General features: G+C 35.6%; 1 protein-coding gene across 2 annotated transcripts in view; it reads left to right on the top strand.

The window, feature by feature from the left end:
* Positions 1-1276: 1276 nt before the first annotated feature.
* The window catches only part of LOC139971472 (alpha-(1,6)-fucosyltransferase-like), a 73040-nt gene continuing 58711 nt past the window's right edge, over positions 1277-15605 (top strand). For both annotated transcript variants that reach the window (XR_011794394.1, XM_071977978.1), the window contains exon 1: positions 1277-1499. The gene's annotated coding sequence lies outside the window, so the exon portion shown is untranslated. The remainder of the gene's footprint in view (positions 1500-15605) is intronic.

The following is a 15605-nucleotide window of genomic DNA, read 5'->3' as shown; positions in this document are numbered from 1 at the left end:
ACAGCGACCAAATTATTGGGGGTGTTACACCCCCACATCCCCCCCCCGCTCGCTACGCCCCTGCACGCGGAATTATCCAAACTGTTTCCAAAAGAACCGATTCTAGCCTACAAAGGGCCCAAAATCTCAAAGATTTACTTGTTAACTCAAGGTTTCATACTAACGAAGAATCAGCTGACTCTCAAGGTTCACACGAAGCTCTTTTAGATGCTCTTATAGCTGCACTATGAGTCCATAAAAACTCGTGCACAGAAAATAGATGCATTTTGAGAACGAGACGCCCAGGCCGAATATAAAATATTCAAAGGCTACTACTGATGAAGCTCCTCCTATAAAGTTTGAGAGCAGAAACCGGTCGAGTTGGTCATAAGAACCTACACTAGTCTCTCCTACTATTAACAGTACACTCAATTCACCTAATAGGTGCAATTATGTTTCACCACGAGGAGCATGCTGTAAGTTCATGTTCCTCGGGCCCTCCCTTAAAAATACTTCAGGTTCTTGGCGACTACGTTGCGTTAGATAGTGTAAAACCGCCTACACCCCCTTTCATTCAGATAATTATGATATACTTGCTAACTGTGCATTGATTTTCGCTGACAGTAATAGTCAGCACTATAGTACTGAGCCGTATCTAATTAATACTTGATGTCGCCTAGGCCTGATTATTGCTTTGGGTTTCAAATTTGGAATAAAAACGATCGCATTTCAGGGAAGAGCAGCTGGATATATATTAGGCTTTTCTTTCACCAAGTTATGCCTATTAGGAATTTGAAGTACTCCCACATTAAAAAAAACGCAACTGATTTCCAAAAAGGGGGGGCCGGGGCCGGGTCGGCCCCCCCTGGATCCGCCCCTGGTCTTAAACTCCAAAAGTCACAAAGTAGGATTAATATTCGGCATAACTTTTTTTCTAAAAGGGTTGTGAATGAGTGGGGAACGGTTTGCAAGCGAAAGTTATACTTGCAAGTAGAGTGAATGGGTTTAAGAATGCTTTTGGCAAGCACTTTAAGCATTGTAATCGGGTCTGAGTGTTTGTGTCTTCAGTTTTTTTTTCACATATAGGGTCCTAGATGGGGACTTGAGTGTCCCTCCTGATCCTTTTTCGCTACTAAACTAAACTAAACTAAACTAAACTAAAACAGTAGCGTATCTCATCGAACGTGCGAGCTCGGGGTGTCTGTGCCATGAATGAAAATAAAAACTGGGTTAATAGATGGCGCTGCACAGAATTTCGAGAGTTTGTTACGGGAATGCAACTCTGTTTCACAGATCAAAACAGTTGACGATTTGACTTTACAGGGGAACATTTGAGACAAGTGGTACCGTCTGCTGAATGTGCAATACGTGTTACGTAGATATCTAACAGTAACAGTTCAACTACGAATTTCAATGCCCGTGGTAAAATAAGGACAAGGCAACAACAAGTAACTTTCAATAGATAAGGTCGAATTGATCCTACTAAAAGAACGTGTGATTGGAAGATGTTATTTGCAAAGGTAAGTGATCACTCTCGAGTTTTCTCTGCTCATAAAGTTAGGTTAGGAAGCTGCTGTAGCCAACGAACATAATCCTACTACTACTAACTTGGCATGGCCTTACGTTAGCTATTTGGTCAAGTAGGCCTAGGCTACTGTTTGGAAGATGGTCATGAATTCTTAACACATTCTTACGCAGGGGATATTCAGGTTAAAAGACTGTACTGCTGTCAGTATTATTGTGCTGTAGCACTGATTCCTTTGCTGCTTATTACAACCAATACACAGTTAGAACCCTTGCCTGGCCAGTGTTGTTAATTGTGAATGCTATTCGTTCAACTTAAGCCTAGGTTTGCACCTAAGGGGGGGCCGGGTCATTCAGCCATCGGTTCCGCCATAGGAAATGTTCTCTTTCCGCCATAGAAAAAGTGCCATTCCGCCATGTTATCTCGATGGCGGTAAAGCACTTTTGTATGGCAGAAAGAGCTCATTCATTGTGGGTGCAGTGTAGGCCTATGTATATTGCGTCCCTTCACACTACCTATATATAGGCTCGCAAAATCCACAAAATCAGTCATTTAAATTGACAATCAGAATAGGTCTTTTTAATAAACAATCAACCAAAATTAATTTGATTTATTCAACCAACTATTATATATTTGTAGACAGTGTATCAACTCAAGAAATCTTACAAAGTTATTAAAGCTATTCAATCAACATGTACTTTAAAGACTATACACTCTATTCCCAAATCTTGTCTTAACTACAACTCAGTCTATCCAGCAAACCGTCACGTTTGAAGACGGTGTACCTATATATCCACGCGATTCAAAGAATGTTTCACAGATACATTCCTGTGTAAAATCCATTCCTAAAATATACCTTTCCGCCATAGGTTTCGAGCCTCTCCGCCATGGCGGAAAGGATGGAAACCTATGGAGGAAAGGTATGGCGGTATGTACCTATGGCGGAATGGCACTGGAACCAGCCTATTAACGTTACGCCTATTATTTGTGCAGAGATCAAATTAAACTTTACACACTTTAAACATAGTTATGGGTTTAATCGATATGGGTAGATTGCAGTTATTAAGATTTGCACTGCTTATCACTGAGCTAGTTGTGTGATGTAAAGGCTACTCAATGATAAATACATCAGATGTCTAGTAAAAATCATGGTACAAAATTATGAGCTACATGCTGAAGTAAGCCATCACACACTACCAGTACCAGACTGAGTCAAAATTTTGGAGTGTTTGTAGTAGGTTAGGCCTATATTAGACTGATGTTTAGGCTAGTCCTTACAAAAAGGTAACTTGACAATTACATGTGGGTCCTATCAATTATTCTTTCACCTCAATGTGAGCATAGAACATTGGTGTCTGATGAATACCAAGTCACATGTTTTGATGTTAGGCTGCTTGGAAAAGTTCTCTGTCTATGAAGCTTGTAGAAAACTGAGGAAAGGTCAGCAAATTCCTTTGTGGTCTTAAATGATGAAGGTATTATAAATCGTAGGAGTAATAACATTGGTTTTAAACTCGTTTAAGACCAACACGGTTTAGAAGAGGTCTATCTGCCTCCAAATGCTAACTGGCAACTGCATCATATACATGTGCGACATCAAAGATTTCATGGATACATGATATCTTATATGTATATTGGGTTAAATACTTAGGCAATGTTTTCCCTTTACCTTTAGCCCAGTACAGTAGATGACTATGTCTATTCCATTAGTGCAGCCTGGTAAATATTTGGTGATACATTCACATGAAGGGAAGTTGAAACGTACAGTATGTAAATATTCAATAGGTACTGCATTGTGTTATCACCTCAAAAAGAGTTTGAAAAGAGCTTAATTTCTAGAGGTAGAGGAAGGGGCATCATTGCAATGGGCCTTGCCCTACCTCCAAGGATATATTCTTCCCCCTCTAACTCCACCTCTTTGCTGCTTGGTTCCCATTCCTTTTACTTAGACTGTTACGAGTAGAATCTTGAAACTATAGGTATTTTTTTGATAGTTTCTAATAGTTTTCTTCAATGTTGTGGTAAGAAATCAGTGTAGACTCGCAATAAAAATACATTCCTGTTAAGAGTATGAGGTGTGTGTGAGCACTGTAGCAGTCGTTGCTGTTGGCTGCACAGTTAGTGTCATGGGTATTGTTGTGTGAAGAGTACATATGTATGCCTTTGGAATGATGACAGATTGTTGACCACTTGCATTACAAATGAAAACTGTCAGCATTTGCCGGTGTTCTATCTAAAAATAATATAGTATTTATGCTTTCAGATGGTAATACAGTAATGAAGAGTTGCTTTGCAAAAGCCTAAACTGCATGTCACTTCGTTTGAGTGGGCTTCATACAGTACGCTTATGAAAATTTTGACTTTTGAGCAACCCAAATAGAATAGTGAGCCTTCAAATCCCCTGTCATCCTGCTCAAGCTAAGCTGTTACATTCAAATTCAAGTTGAATCACCAACTAAGCTGATTATTAAACAAAAGGAAGCTGAATGAAAGAGAGAGAATCCCACTTTGTGAACATTGTGTGTAACTGTTCTATTTTGTGGTATTTCTATTAACTACAGTAGGAGTTGATATTAGACTGTATTGCCACTGAAGGTGATGCATGCATTGTGTTCTTTTCCTAGTCTAGTTGTCAGCTCATTGTACTAAATCATCACAATGATAGGGAATGAGAGTGGGATTACTTTGGTGAAATAATGTCTTTCATGTCCAGGCTCCATCTTGAATAACTTTCTGAGGATTTATTTTCTTAAGACAAGTGCAAAACTGCCCTTCAAGTAAATATTGCATGAATTGTCACCATCCAGTGCTTAGTTGGAGGCTGAATTTGTGAAACTTGACTTTTCAGTAATATACTGTGCTTGTAAATATATGACAAAAACATACTGTAGACCTGTACAACTTGAAATACTGTATAAAATGTTCTACAGTATTCATTCAACTTATCTTTGATGTTTTCTACCAAAAAAAAATAAGAATGTAAGAAGTATACAGGTAGGCTTCATCATGTCCTTTATGTTTGCAGGTAGTGTACAATATTAAAAGTACTAGTATTCGGTACTGTAACTGTACCTTGATATGCACAGGAAAGAAAAATTTCAATTCAAATTTATTTCTCATATGTTTATACAAGATAAATACAATTTAACATTACAGTAGGAAGGTTAACATACAGTAGGAAGGACACTAGAAAAACAGCAAGGCTGTTACCTCAGCTAGTGACCAAGTAGAAATATAAAACAGTGAAATATGAAATTGAATACAGAGGGAAAAAGAAAGACATAAAGAAACTGAATAAGAAAAAAAGACAGAAGAACAGAAAGAGAGAAGGAATAGAGGCAAGAAGGATAGCAAAGACTTATATAAAATAAATAATAGAAGTAGGATGTGGTATTCAAAGAACAAAGTTTAAAGTCAACATGCTTACAGTACATGTACTACTTGTTGAGAAGATCATCATCCTTGATTTTACATGGAAACAACTTTAGAGACTTCACAGATTTAATTGATTTAACAGATTTAACAGAAATACTATAAGTGCTGCTAGTTTGGTTCTACTGATCTGCTTCAAATTTGAAATTGTTGATAAGTGATGGTAATTTTGTGCATGTGTTTATATAATTATGATTCTTTATATGCATTATTGATGCATTTCCTGTTCAATATCCTCTTTTTATTGTGCAAAAGGTATCAAAATGCAATATAATTTATTCCAGTAAAAATCTTGTGTTAGAACACAAAGAGATACATTTTAAATGCTAAAATGAAAATACATTGTTGTTGTACTATTGGAAACCTCTGCTCTTGCAGTAGTAGCACAAGTATCAGAAAGGGGAATTGGAAGGTAGAGAAAGTGGACATGTGTGACCCAGAAGTAGGTCAGTGGGGGAGGCAGTAATGTTACCAATTAATGTTGGTTTTAAGATAGATAGGAGTGCATAGGCTGATGTACTGTGGTCCATAAATACCCACACCTGGCATGGTGGTAATTATTAGCAGCATATAGCAAGTAGGTGTGCCTAAATCACATATGATAAAACATAGTACAAATTGTGAGATTAAGGAAGTGAAGATTGTACATTATCATAAGAACTTGCTAGTTATGTGATGGTTAAATGAAGTTTAATCATTTATATCCATACACACAGTACCTATTCTTTGTGTAGATAGCTACAATACAAGTAGGACTTTTAATGAAAAGGCCTTTGTTATAGGGGTGACACGTTTAAGGTACGTTTTTAATAAGATGAAAAACTGACAGCCCTGGGAGATCAGCTGTACAGATCACCATGGCTGTTTTGAAGTAAAGTTTTCTATGTCAATTATGAAGTTGATGGTACTTTTGTTTAAGAAGAAAAGAAAGCAAGTAGTAATCCAGATATCTGATAATGGGAGAAGGGGGGTATGGAGAGTGGGGGGGGGAGGTACTATTCTCATCTCCTTAAAAGTACAAGTTTGATCAAGGTACTATAGAAAGTAAGTAGTACAGTAGACTGACTTAACTACTGTAGCAAGCATTGTTACTTTGGTCCCTTGTTCCTTTTTTCAAGTTTTTTCTATTCAGAACGAAATAATAGTAGTATTTGTTATCGACAAAGATTACAAAGCCAATTTTGTTCTGTCAATTTACACCGTTTTGTAGTAATGTAGATGCATTCACAATGTGAAGACACGGATTGGATTTCCTTCTTAAGTTATTGTATAGTAACTCACAATTAATAGATCCACACTGTTCACTTTATTACATTGCTCAGTTTGAATGTCCCACATTTTCCACTGGCTGGGTATTTCAAGTTAATCACATGATGAAAGGACTTACACAAATTTTCTACTATCATAGCTTTCATGCAACTGAATGTTTATGGCCTACTGTTGGTGTACTTTATATACATGTAGGCTACATGTGCATAGAGATACAAAAAGTAGAGTGAACTTTGTAGATATACAGCAGTCGTGGGTTTATATTTGATTTGAATTGAATTGATTTAGTTTGCTGACACAAAGTAAACAGGCCTTTTCAAGATACTACATTTACTCTGACTTTTTAAATTTAATGTAACAAATCTTGCCATGGAGTCACTGTATACATTGGAAGTTGCATTAAAAAAAAAGGAAGAAAGCTTAAACTTCCCATTTCATGTAGCATTTTGTCAACTTTTTTCACTCTTTAACAGCTGTGATTTCTGTTTGGTAGGAACTAGAGGCTTTTTATATCATTCTGATCCAACTGACCTAAATCTTCCCAAAAGGTGTAACTAGAATGAATATGTGGATTTATTCATACAGCAAATTTGATATTCAAAATTTAAGTTATAAATGGCTTATTAATAATCCACAGAAAAATTGTTCCTCAAAGTTGTTAGCTTTATTATGCTCATCAAAACTATGTTGAATACACTTTTGTTGTTCCAGATGTCCATTTTGGTGGCTCATGATTTTCACGAATTTTCTCTTTCCTGTAACGTTTGAGTAAACATTAACAATTTCCAATGTATGAGGCAGCTTTATTATTTTAGGCACAGATTAATAACTGTGGCGATAGAATTGTCTTCCTTTTAAGCCAAAAATAACATTTGTTCAGCGGCGCCCCATAACCTTCAAGATCTGAAGCAACAGCTCAGTTTAAATGCCATGATGACATCTTGAAGTGTCATTGAAGAGAACAGCCACTGCTCAGCAAACACAAACTTCAACCTTCAGATCAATGGAACTCATATCAACTATAGATTTTATCTAAAAATGAAAAAATATAATCCACAAAGTAATTTGAAAATGTTATTCACCAAGACGAAGCAGATTAAATAAAATATATATTACAGTAATTAATTTGCCAAGGGGTGAATCAGACATAATCAAGTTAGCCAGAAGTACAGTGACAAGAGAATTCTCATAGGTTACGCTGTAATTAGTTTGTACTATTAAAGTTGTAATTACTTGAGACTTGGCCATGCCATAAATTTTCCCAACTTGCAGACATTGCTCAAAATAAATTTCCAATTGATCGAACTGAGACACCGGTCCTTATAAAAAAAAATGTCACTTAGTGAAGGTTAAATTTCCAGTAATTAAGTCATACAATCGATTTATTCCTCAACATTTGTGTCCCGTGAGTACTGTAATAATATAACAATAATAATAACTCCTTTTAAAGTTTACCAACCTGGAAAGTTGTTAATAATTTTCTTTAATACTTTTATCATTTAAAATGAAATTTTACTGAAGATAAAGCTAATGACCTACCTCCTTATGGGATTGAATAGCATCAAAACATCAAAACCAACACAAAAAGCTGAGCATACAAATGTTGAAATTTTGTACTTTGCAAATTAATATTCTCAAGTACTGTACTTTTTACTAGATTTATAAAGAAAGAGCAATGCTGATATTTATAACGATTCATGCTTTAAAGGTGAGATGTTGACAACAACGATAAGGATGATTGCGGATGCTGCTTCATTTATTGTTTTTCATTTTATTTTTTATAATAACCCACACCAAATATTATATACAGTACCCACCCCCCCCCCCCCCACTCCTCCTGGAAGAGTTGAGGGTATGATATATACTGTATTGTTTTTTAGGTCTAATCTGTGCTTGAAAAAGATGATTTGAGGTTGATCTGTAGTCTTGATAACGATGTTCATGTGTCCAAGCTACAGTAATATAGAAAGAAAATCATGTTGAGTGCAGGAAATAGTTTCCATACTAACTGTTCCATTTCAATGGTATACACTTTTTAATATACATGCTAAATCTCTGGATTGCTCTTTTAGGGTTAAATAATTAAATTCTTGATAACCCCAGAGTCCTCAGTACCTGCCTTAACGTTAATGTTGGTCTGTTATGTGATAAATTATAATATTATACAGTAACTCAACAAAACCATGCTCTGTCTATAGCATTTCATTTAAAATAACAGAACACCAATGGTTGGATGATATTCAACATGATTTGTCACTTGTCAAAGGCCTCAGATATGTTTAAAACCTTTACATTTTGTCCCTTCTGTTACTGTTACTTGTCAACTAGCCTTTGAAGAAGATCCTGCTAGGATTGAAACGTCAGGCCAACTTACTTTTACACATTCTCTTACACAGGCTCACTAGTGGATAAGCAGTTTGCTAACAGTTTTATTTTATTTTGACATTTAAAACCTGGGACACTTATCCCCCAAAAAATTCAAATTGTGCCTATTGTGATTTTTTAGTTCATTTGAACAGGGTACTAGAGATGAGTTTCATCATCACTGACTGTACAGTGCATGAAAAAACAATTTTACTTTTGAGCTCATATTTATTCCAATTCAGCTTACATATATTAAATTTTTGTGCTGGTTCTGAAGAGTTCCAGACTACAGTATGTATGTTAGTACTTTTGGGCATTTATTTGTTTTCCCTCTCGATTGTGAAGTCTGTCTTCTGTGTACAAACTCAGTCAGTAGTCCAACAAATTGTAGAGAATAAAGTAAAAGTGGTAGCTTGAATCTTCCCTGAAGCTGATTAGGTAATATTAATATATATATATAATATTATATATCATATTATATTATATATGAAACCTGCAGTGATAGTACAGTTCTTTATCAATCACATATCAACAGAACTAATGATTTACTATCAAGTCATAGTTACGACTCCTTGTACACTCAATAATTGTACATACATGTACTGTAGTATCTGACATTTTTTGTTTGTTTGTTTTATCCATTGCAAGATTCTACACACATGGAAGTGAGTGGTTGTTTGCAATATAGTTTGAGAGTACAGTACAGTACTATATGGTGGATGAAAATCAAACCAATCAATAAGAAAGGAATATAACTTTCGGTTATAAACTGCCGTGCACTATGACAGTATCCAGTCAGAGCTGTAAAGTTGATTCTTCTGTTTTGCGATGGTCATACTCACATCTTTGGGAAGCGTAGCTCTCCAATGAGTGTTAGGTCATGAATCAAGGCGTTAAGTGTATATGTCAGAAATGTAAACTTATAGTTAATCTGGACAGATATATACCAAGAGGACAAGAGTGTCACTCTTACACTAGGTGTTTATCACACAGAAATGCTGTTGTTTGATTTCACTGTACTCTTTCTACTAGAACCATAATGTGCAGAACAGTAAAACCAGTAACTTTCAATTTTTGAATGTTGCAAAGGCAAGAGGCATCTATACATATGGTGATGCATGGTGTTTATGTGTATGTACAGTACTGTGTGTAAAGTACTGTGATGCTTTCTTTCTAAACATGATAACTCGCCATTCAAAGGGAACATGAACTTCCCTTCTTTGGTTTGTACATGACCCTCAGCACTTTTATCAGAGGTTTGGTATTGTCACTGATGAAGGTCAAAGGTCATTTGAAGTAGTTTGGCAGCTATTCCAGTACCTGTTTCTTGAGGATATCAGCAGCCCTAGTTTGATTTATAATTTTAATTGGCCCTATTTAGGTTTAATAGCTACAATTCCCATGCTCATTTATTTGTTAAGTGTCCACAGCTATTGTACCATGTATGTTACCCCCAACTGTGTTGTACAGCAGGTCTCTGTCTGGGAATTGATATCGTTCATGAATGACATGTTGTGTGTGTACAGTATGATCAATAGATGTATATATGCCAAATGTCTGGTCTGTTCAGTCCTGAGAGAGACTCATTCCTTCCCTGATCTAATTTAGTATATTATACTACTGTACATACAGTATTATACCACAATGCACATAGACTTACAAGTGCAAGATGGTGTACAAATTGTCAAGATACTACACGTTCACTCATATAGGTGTGCATTGAGTTTTATACTTTAATGATGTAAATTTGGAGAGGAGAGTAGCAGTTTTAGGGCTTCAGAATAATAGATTCAGAAGTAAAAAGAAGTGCGATTATTGGGAGGGGAGGGGGGGGGTGGACTGGTGAAAAGTTTTAGTAATTTAAGATCAGAATCCATATATTGGTTGAAGACATGTAAGTATTGTTGATCGTACAGTACAGGTAAGTGTCCAAACCGGAAAACTTTGAGGTTTTCTAGTCTGTGAGAACATATCTGCATATCTGCATGCACACATCATTCCATGGGTATATACATATATTTATTTATATTTTTTATAAATATATCTATACAGTAAGTAGTACCTACATTGTTTGATTGAATCAATAAACTTCCATTCCTAGCTAAGAATGGTTCTATTCACTAAATGCACAATGGTACTTATACAGTAGGTTAACCTCTGTACTCATGAAGGAAATATCAGCTTAAAAAGAAAAGGAAACATTGCCCTTGAATAATTCTGGATGGCTGCAGCTCTTTATAACATCCTGAAGAACTCTGTAAGTAACACTCACTGCGTATCAAACTTGCACATCGTCAAATCCAGTAGCACTCCCATCCATGTTACACTATAAGTTTAATATTCACGGCAATATGAAATTATTACTGTTTTGGTTTTGGAGCATGAAATTTAATCTCAGAGAGGTTAATATTGCATCTCTTGCAGCAAATACCAGGTCACAGACATCTTCCAGAATCATCCAACAAAATAAATGCCTTTTATGGCTTTAATCTCTCACAGGAACAGGCCTTTCAAATTTTATCAAAGTTTTCTTCTGATTCCATTCAAAGTACGAACGGAATAGGAATCTCCCTCATGATAAATCAGTTTGTAATCAGAATTGATGACAGTCACGGCCACGTCTCGCTGTTCCTTCGTTAGATGGAAATGACTCGCCATACCTTCTCCTCGCGTTTTTAATTTTGCTAGCCACCGATCTCCTTGCTCTTGGATAATAAAATTGGATGTTGATCTTATCTACTTTTCCAGTAGCATCATCAAACTATCTCTCTCTCGATTGTCAGAGGATCTTAGGAGTCGTCATCTGATGAGAAATGTTTATCCAATTTAATGAAATGCTGGTTTCTATATACCGTGAGTGCTGTGGAAGGAACACAAAATGATTTATCCCTCCCTACCCCCCCTTTCCCCTCTCCCCCCCAAGAGAAATAAAAGAAAACAAAAGAAAAGGTAAAAAAAATAGTGGTGAGCACAGTGACATTTAATTGGAACTGTTTTTTCTTTTTGCCCTTGGAACAAGTAATCAAGGCATATCGCTATCACGGTAAGGCAATTCGATATGAGGATTCCCACTGGCATTGTTTTCAGGAGTGGAGGTTTTCTTTTGAAATAATTAGCATGAGATAAAGTGTTGAGAGCCAGTATTTCTGTTTGATTATTTGTAAGGAAGATTACATTCCTTGAAGTGGATCAGGTTTGTAATATATATACATATGAAATAGATATATATGTATATAAGTTGTGTGTAGTCAGGATCAGAGTTTGCAGTGATTTATCTTTCAGTTAAGGAGTTAATATTATACTTGTAAAGGGATTGCAGTGAGGGATGACGAGAGAATCGTGAGAATTGTATACAGTTACTGTGCATTGCTTTTTGAATTCGCTTCCTCGCTTACATGCCTCCTCCCAACGTTATCACTCTCGTTGGTCTGTGTCTACAGCTAGTGAACTGGTTATTTACTTCACACCTCCCTTACCTGTCTCCTACAACACTAACGCACCTTTCCCAGTCTACCTATACGCCACTGGTATAAATTTTAGCACTGCGCCCCCGGTGACCTCTCCCACAGGTCACCGCGCACTCTCTCTTCCTTCCGAATTTACCATTCCAAAGGGAAATGTGTGTTTTTCGGACTCTGTTTTCACTGACGACAAACTGATGTTTTCTTGCTCGAATTCTGCTGCTTGCAACCGACGGAGGTTCTTAACAGAGTTTGCAATAGGATTCATCAAGTTTCTGCTAAGTATCCTTTTGTTTCATCAGTTTTCTGGATATTCTCACGAAAACTGTAAACCCTGTAAGACTGTTCAATTCCGGTCAATACTAGTCAATGACACTCCTCATGCTAGTACCACAGTTTCAATCTGCACATTGAGAGCAAAACCAAAGGTAAAATTTCAGCAAGCCGAGAATTGCAATATATTTGTGTCGTCGTGTCCAAGTAAATTATATGCAGCTGTAATGAATTTTCCATATGACTGCTTTATTAATTTCCAAAATAATTTGTCTCTGATATTCCAGGATACCAAGAACAGGAAATACCCACACAATGCCACATACTAAGTTTCCTGCAATATTTGTACACGTGACCTGCTAAGTGAGCAGTTCCAGTACCAATGCTAAAACATAGATTTCCCTGTGGACGTACAGTACATGAAATTAATGGTGCTGGATCGGTATAACACTTTTTAAATATTCCAGATGTAGATCTCAGAAGGGACTACCTAGAAGAATTTCATAAGCATAAATCAATGCAACGACTCTATCCTTCTAACACTTCCTAACCGTTGCACTCTCTGAAAGTGTTGGGAATAATATGAGTATAAATATGGCGAAAATGGAGAAATTGACTTGTGCATTGTCATTTTAGAGAATGAACAGGATTGGGGCTGTATACCGAGTGTTAGACAGTCAATTAATGAAGTTTATTTGGTTTATGTATTAATTTTTGTTTATGTTTGATAATTTGAAATTTTATTTTATACACATGATTATCAGTCTGGGAGTAACATCTAAGGACGGGGGGTACATTTATTCTGCTCCCTTCAGTCGTAGGACCATGAGTAGGGGTCCCGGCATCTATCAACACACAGATAAGCTTGTCCTGGTTGAGGGCGTTATAAGGGCCACAATCAACCCTATTAATATACTAACAACGGTTCAAATGACAAATAATTTACATTGATCACAATAATAATAATTGCACAGAGGTCTTATAAGTTCACTATAGCCCTCACAGATAAATAATGCTAAAATAATTAATTCATTCTCTGTGCATTCAGCCATCACAGGAGATCACAATAATAGATACAAAATTACTGCTATTCTGTGTGTGCATTACCATCACAGACCTAATATACAGTATGTATACCTTCACAACTAATACACTAAAGGTAAGCACAATGAAAATGGTTAGGCTCCTGAGGGGTCTCAGGCAAATTGAAAGATAAACTCTTCTTAACTGTTTAGCAATTAATATAAGTAATTTCTATAACCTTCTGGCTTGTCACTACTGCAAATGTATGTTTGGCAGCTTGGGGTATCTTGGTGAAAGGTAGAGTTGCTTGCAAACTTAGGGTTTTAAAGTACCACTTACACCTAACCAATTTGTGCCATAGTCAGCGCTGATTCGCTAGCTCAAATTTGGTAAAAAGAAAATGTCCATTTGCTCATACATAGAACATCCAAGCACTATATTTCACAAACTGTAGGATGACAATACCAGTGAATTAATTGGTCGATGCCCACAAATAAGAGCTGAAATTGTCTCTTGTTGTTCTCACATAATACTCTTTGACAAGTGTAACTCAGTTGCTCAATATTAGTCAGATAGTGAAGCATAACTTTGAACAACTTATAAGGCAAGGAATCACAAATCCACCAGGCTTTCTGGTTTATTTGTTAAAGTATCATTTACAATCAGATAGAAACAAAAAGTAAGTTAAGCTAAATTTACTCGTTCTTGTGATGGACACCAGATGCAACAAAACTATACCAGCAAAAAAAATTTAACTTTTAAGATGAAAGTGATCGATCATTCTACAAAATAAAATAAACAAAAAGGCTTTACTAACTGATAAGACCAGTTTAACATTTAGTATTAAACAATAAGGTAATCTGCCACAGTGAACGACACTGTATATAGTGTACATCAGTCATCAAGTTTATTTTAGACAAAAAGCAAGGTGCTGTAGTCATGAAACTTTCTCACAATATGTTGAATTTAATTTTCATAACCAGATGGTATCAGAGAAAAGGTCTACTTTTATATTTTGTGTTCTTGTTCTTTTTCTTGTTCCTTGTTTTTCAATCATGTACAAAATAAGTATTGTTCCATTACTGTGTTTCTCCCTTATCCATGCCCACTCAAAATGGATTTTAATAATCTCTGTACATAATCTGCGCTACCTTACTTGTGAAAATTTGCTTCAAGCCTTTTTGTAATTGGCAAACAGAAATATTGCATCAAAGGCTTAAAACATAAGGATATATATATATATATATATATATATATATATATATATATATATATATATATATATATATATATATATATATATATATATATATATATATATATATATATTTATATACATATACATGTTATCAATATTATCAAGCCCTTGCGCTATTCCTTAAGTGATGATGCCGGTTCTCAAAATAAATCACTTTCAGTTCATTTAAAGTTTATTGCCTTAAGCAACGTCTACAGCAAGAAGCCAGTGAAGCATTCATACAGCCAATAAGTTTGTATGAGATTGTGATAATAATAATAAGAAGGGAAAAAAATGGAAAAAAAAAATGGAAAAATGCCATACTGTAAGTAATTTCTGTTCTCAATGAAATCCATCATGTTTTGGTCAATTTCACAGATGGAAACATTCAGCTAATGTGTTAATGGTTCCCCTCAAGTCTAGAAATACCCACAGTAGTACATCATTTCAAGACTACAAGAAGAATTGCCTCCTTTTAAAGACATAAAATTTATAATGGTTTTTTCCCTTTTTAAATGTTTTCTGTGGACACAGTGACCTTCAAAGAATGAACAATTTACCCAGGCTTGATAAGGTAATGGATTTCTGGATGAATTGATCCTACGATATATTGCCAAAGTCTAAAATAATGTCATTCACCCTCAGTATTTTGAATAAGCCTTTGAAGGTTTTTTATGGCGTTAAATCATCACGTTTTTGAGTTTAGTAAAAAAATATATAAAAAAAACATGATAATGCAAATGAACAAGCTGTAGTTCTTATTCATTTGTCGGAGTAAACAAGTTTCAAGTTTTGAAATTTTCAAAAGGTTATGCGACTATTCTTATTCTCCCATGACTAAGAATTTGAATAAATACTCAAAGAGATAAAGTGTGAAAGTGGCAGCTTTACTGAGAGATTTAAGCTTGTGTATCTTGCATTTCTGAAGTAATGGAAGGCTCCAGAGCCCTAGAATTATACTTTTGAAAACTTGAAGTAATGGAAGGCTCCAGAGCCCTAGAATTATACTTTTGAAAACTTATAGCGATTTTAGAATGCTGAA

Source organism: Apostichopus japonicus, chromosome 8 (assembly GCF_037975245.1).
Source record: "Apostichopus japonicus isolate 1M-3 chromosome 8, ASM3797524v1, whole genome shotgun sequence".
Taxonomy (NCBI): Eukaryota; Metazoa; Echinodermata; class Holothuroidea; order Aspidochirotida; family Stichopodidae; genus Apostichopus; species Apostichopus japonicus.
The sequence above is the reverse complement of the archived record's forward strand: the minus strand, read 5'-3'. Positions and strand labels throughout refer to the sequence as shown.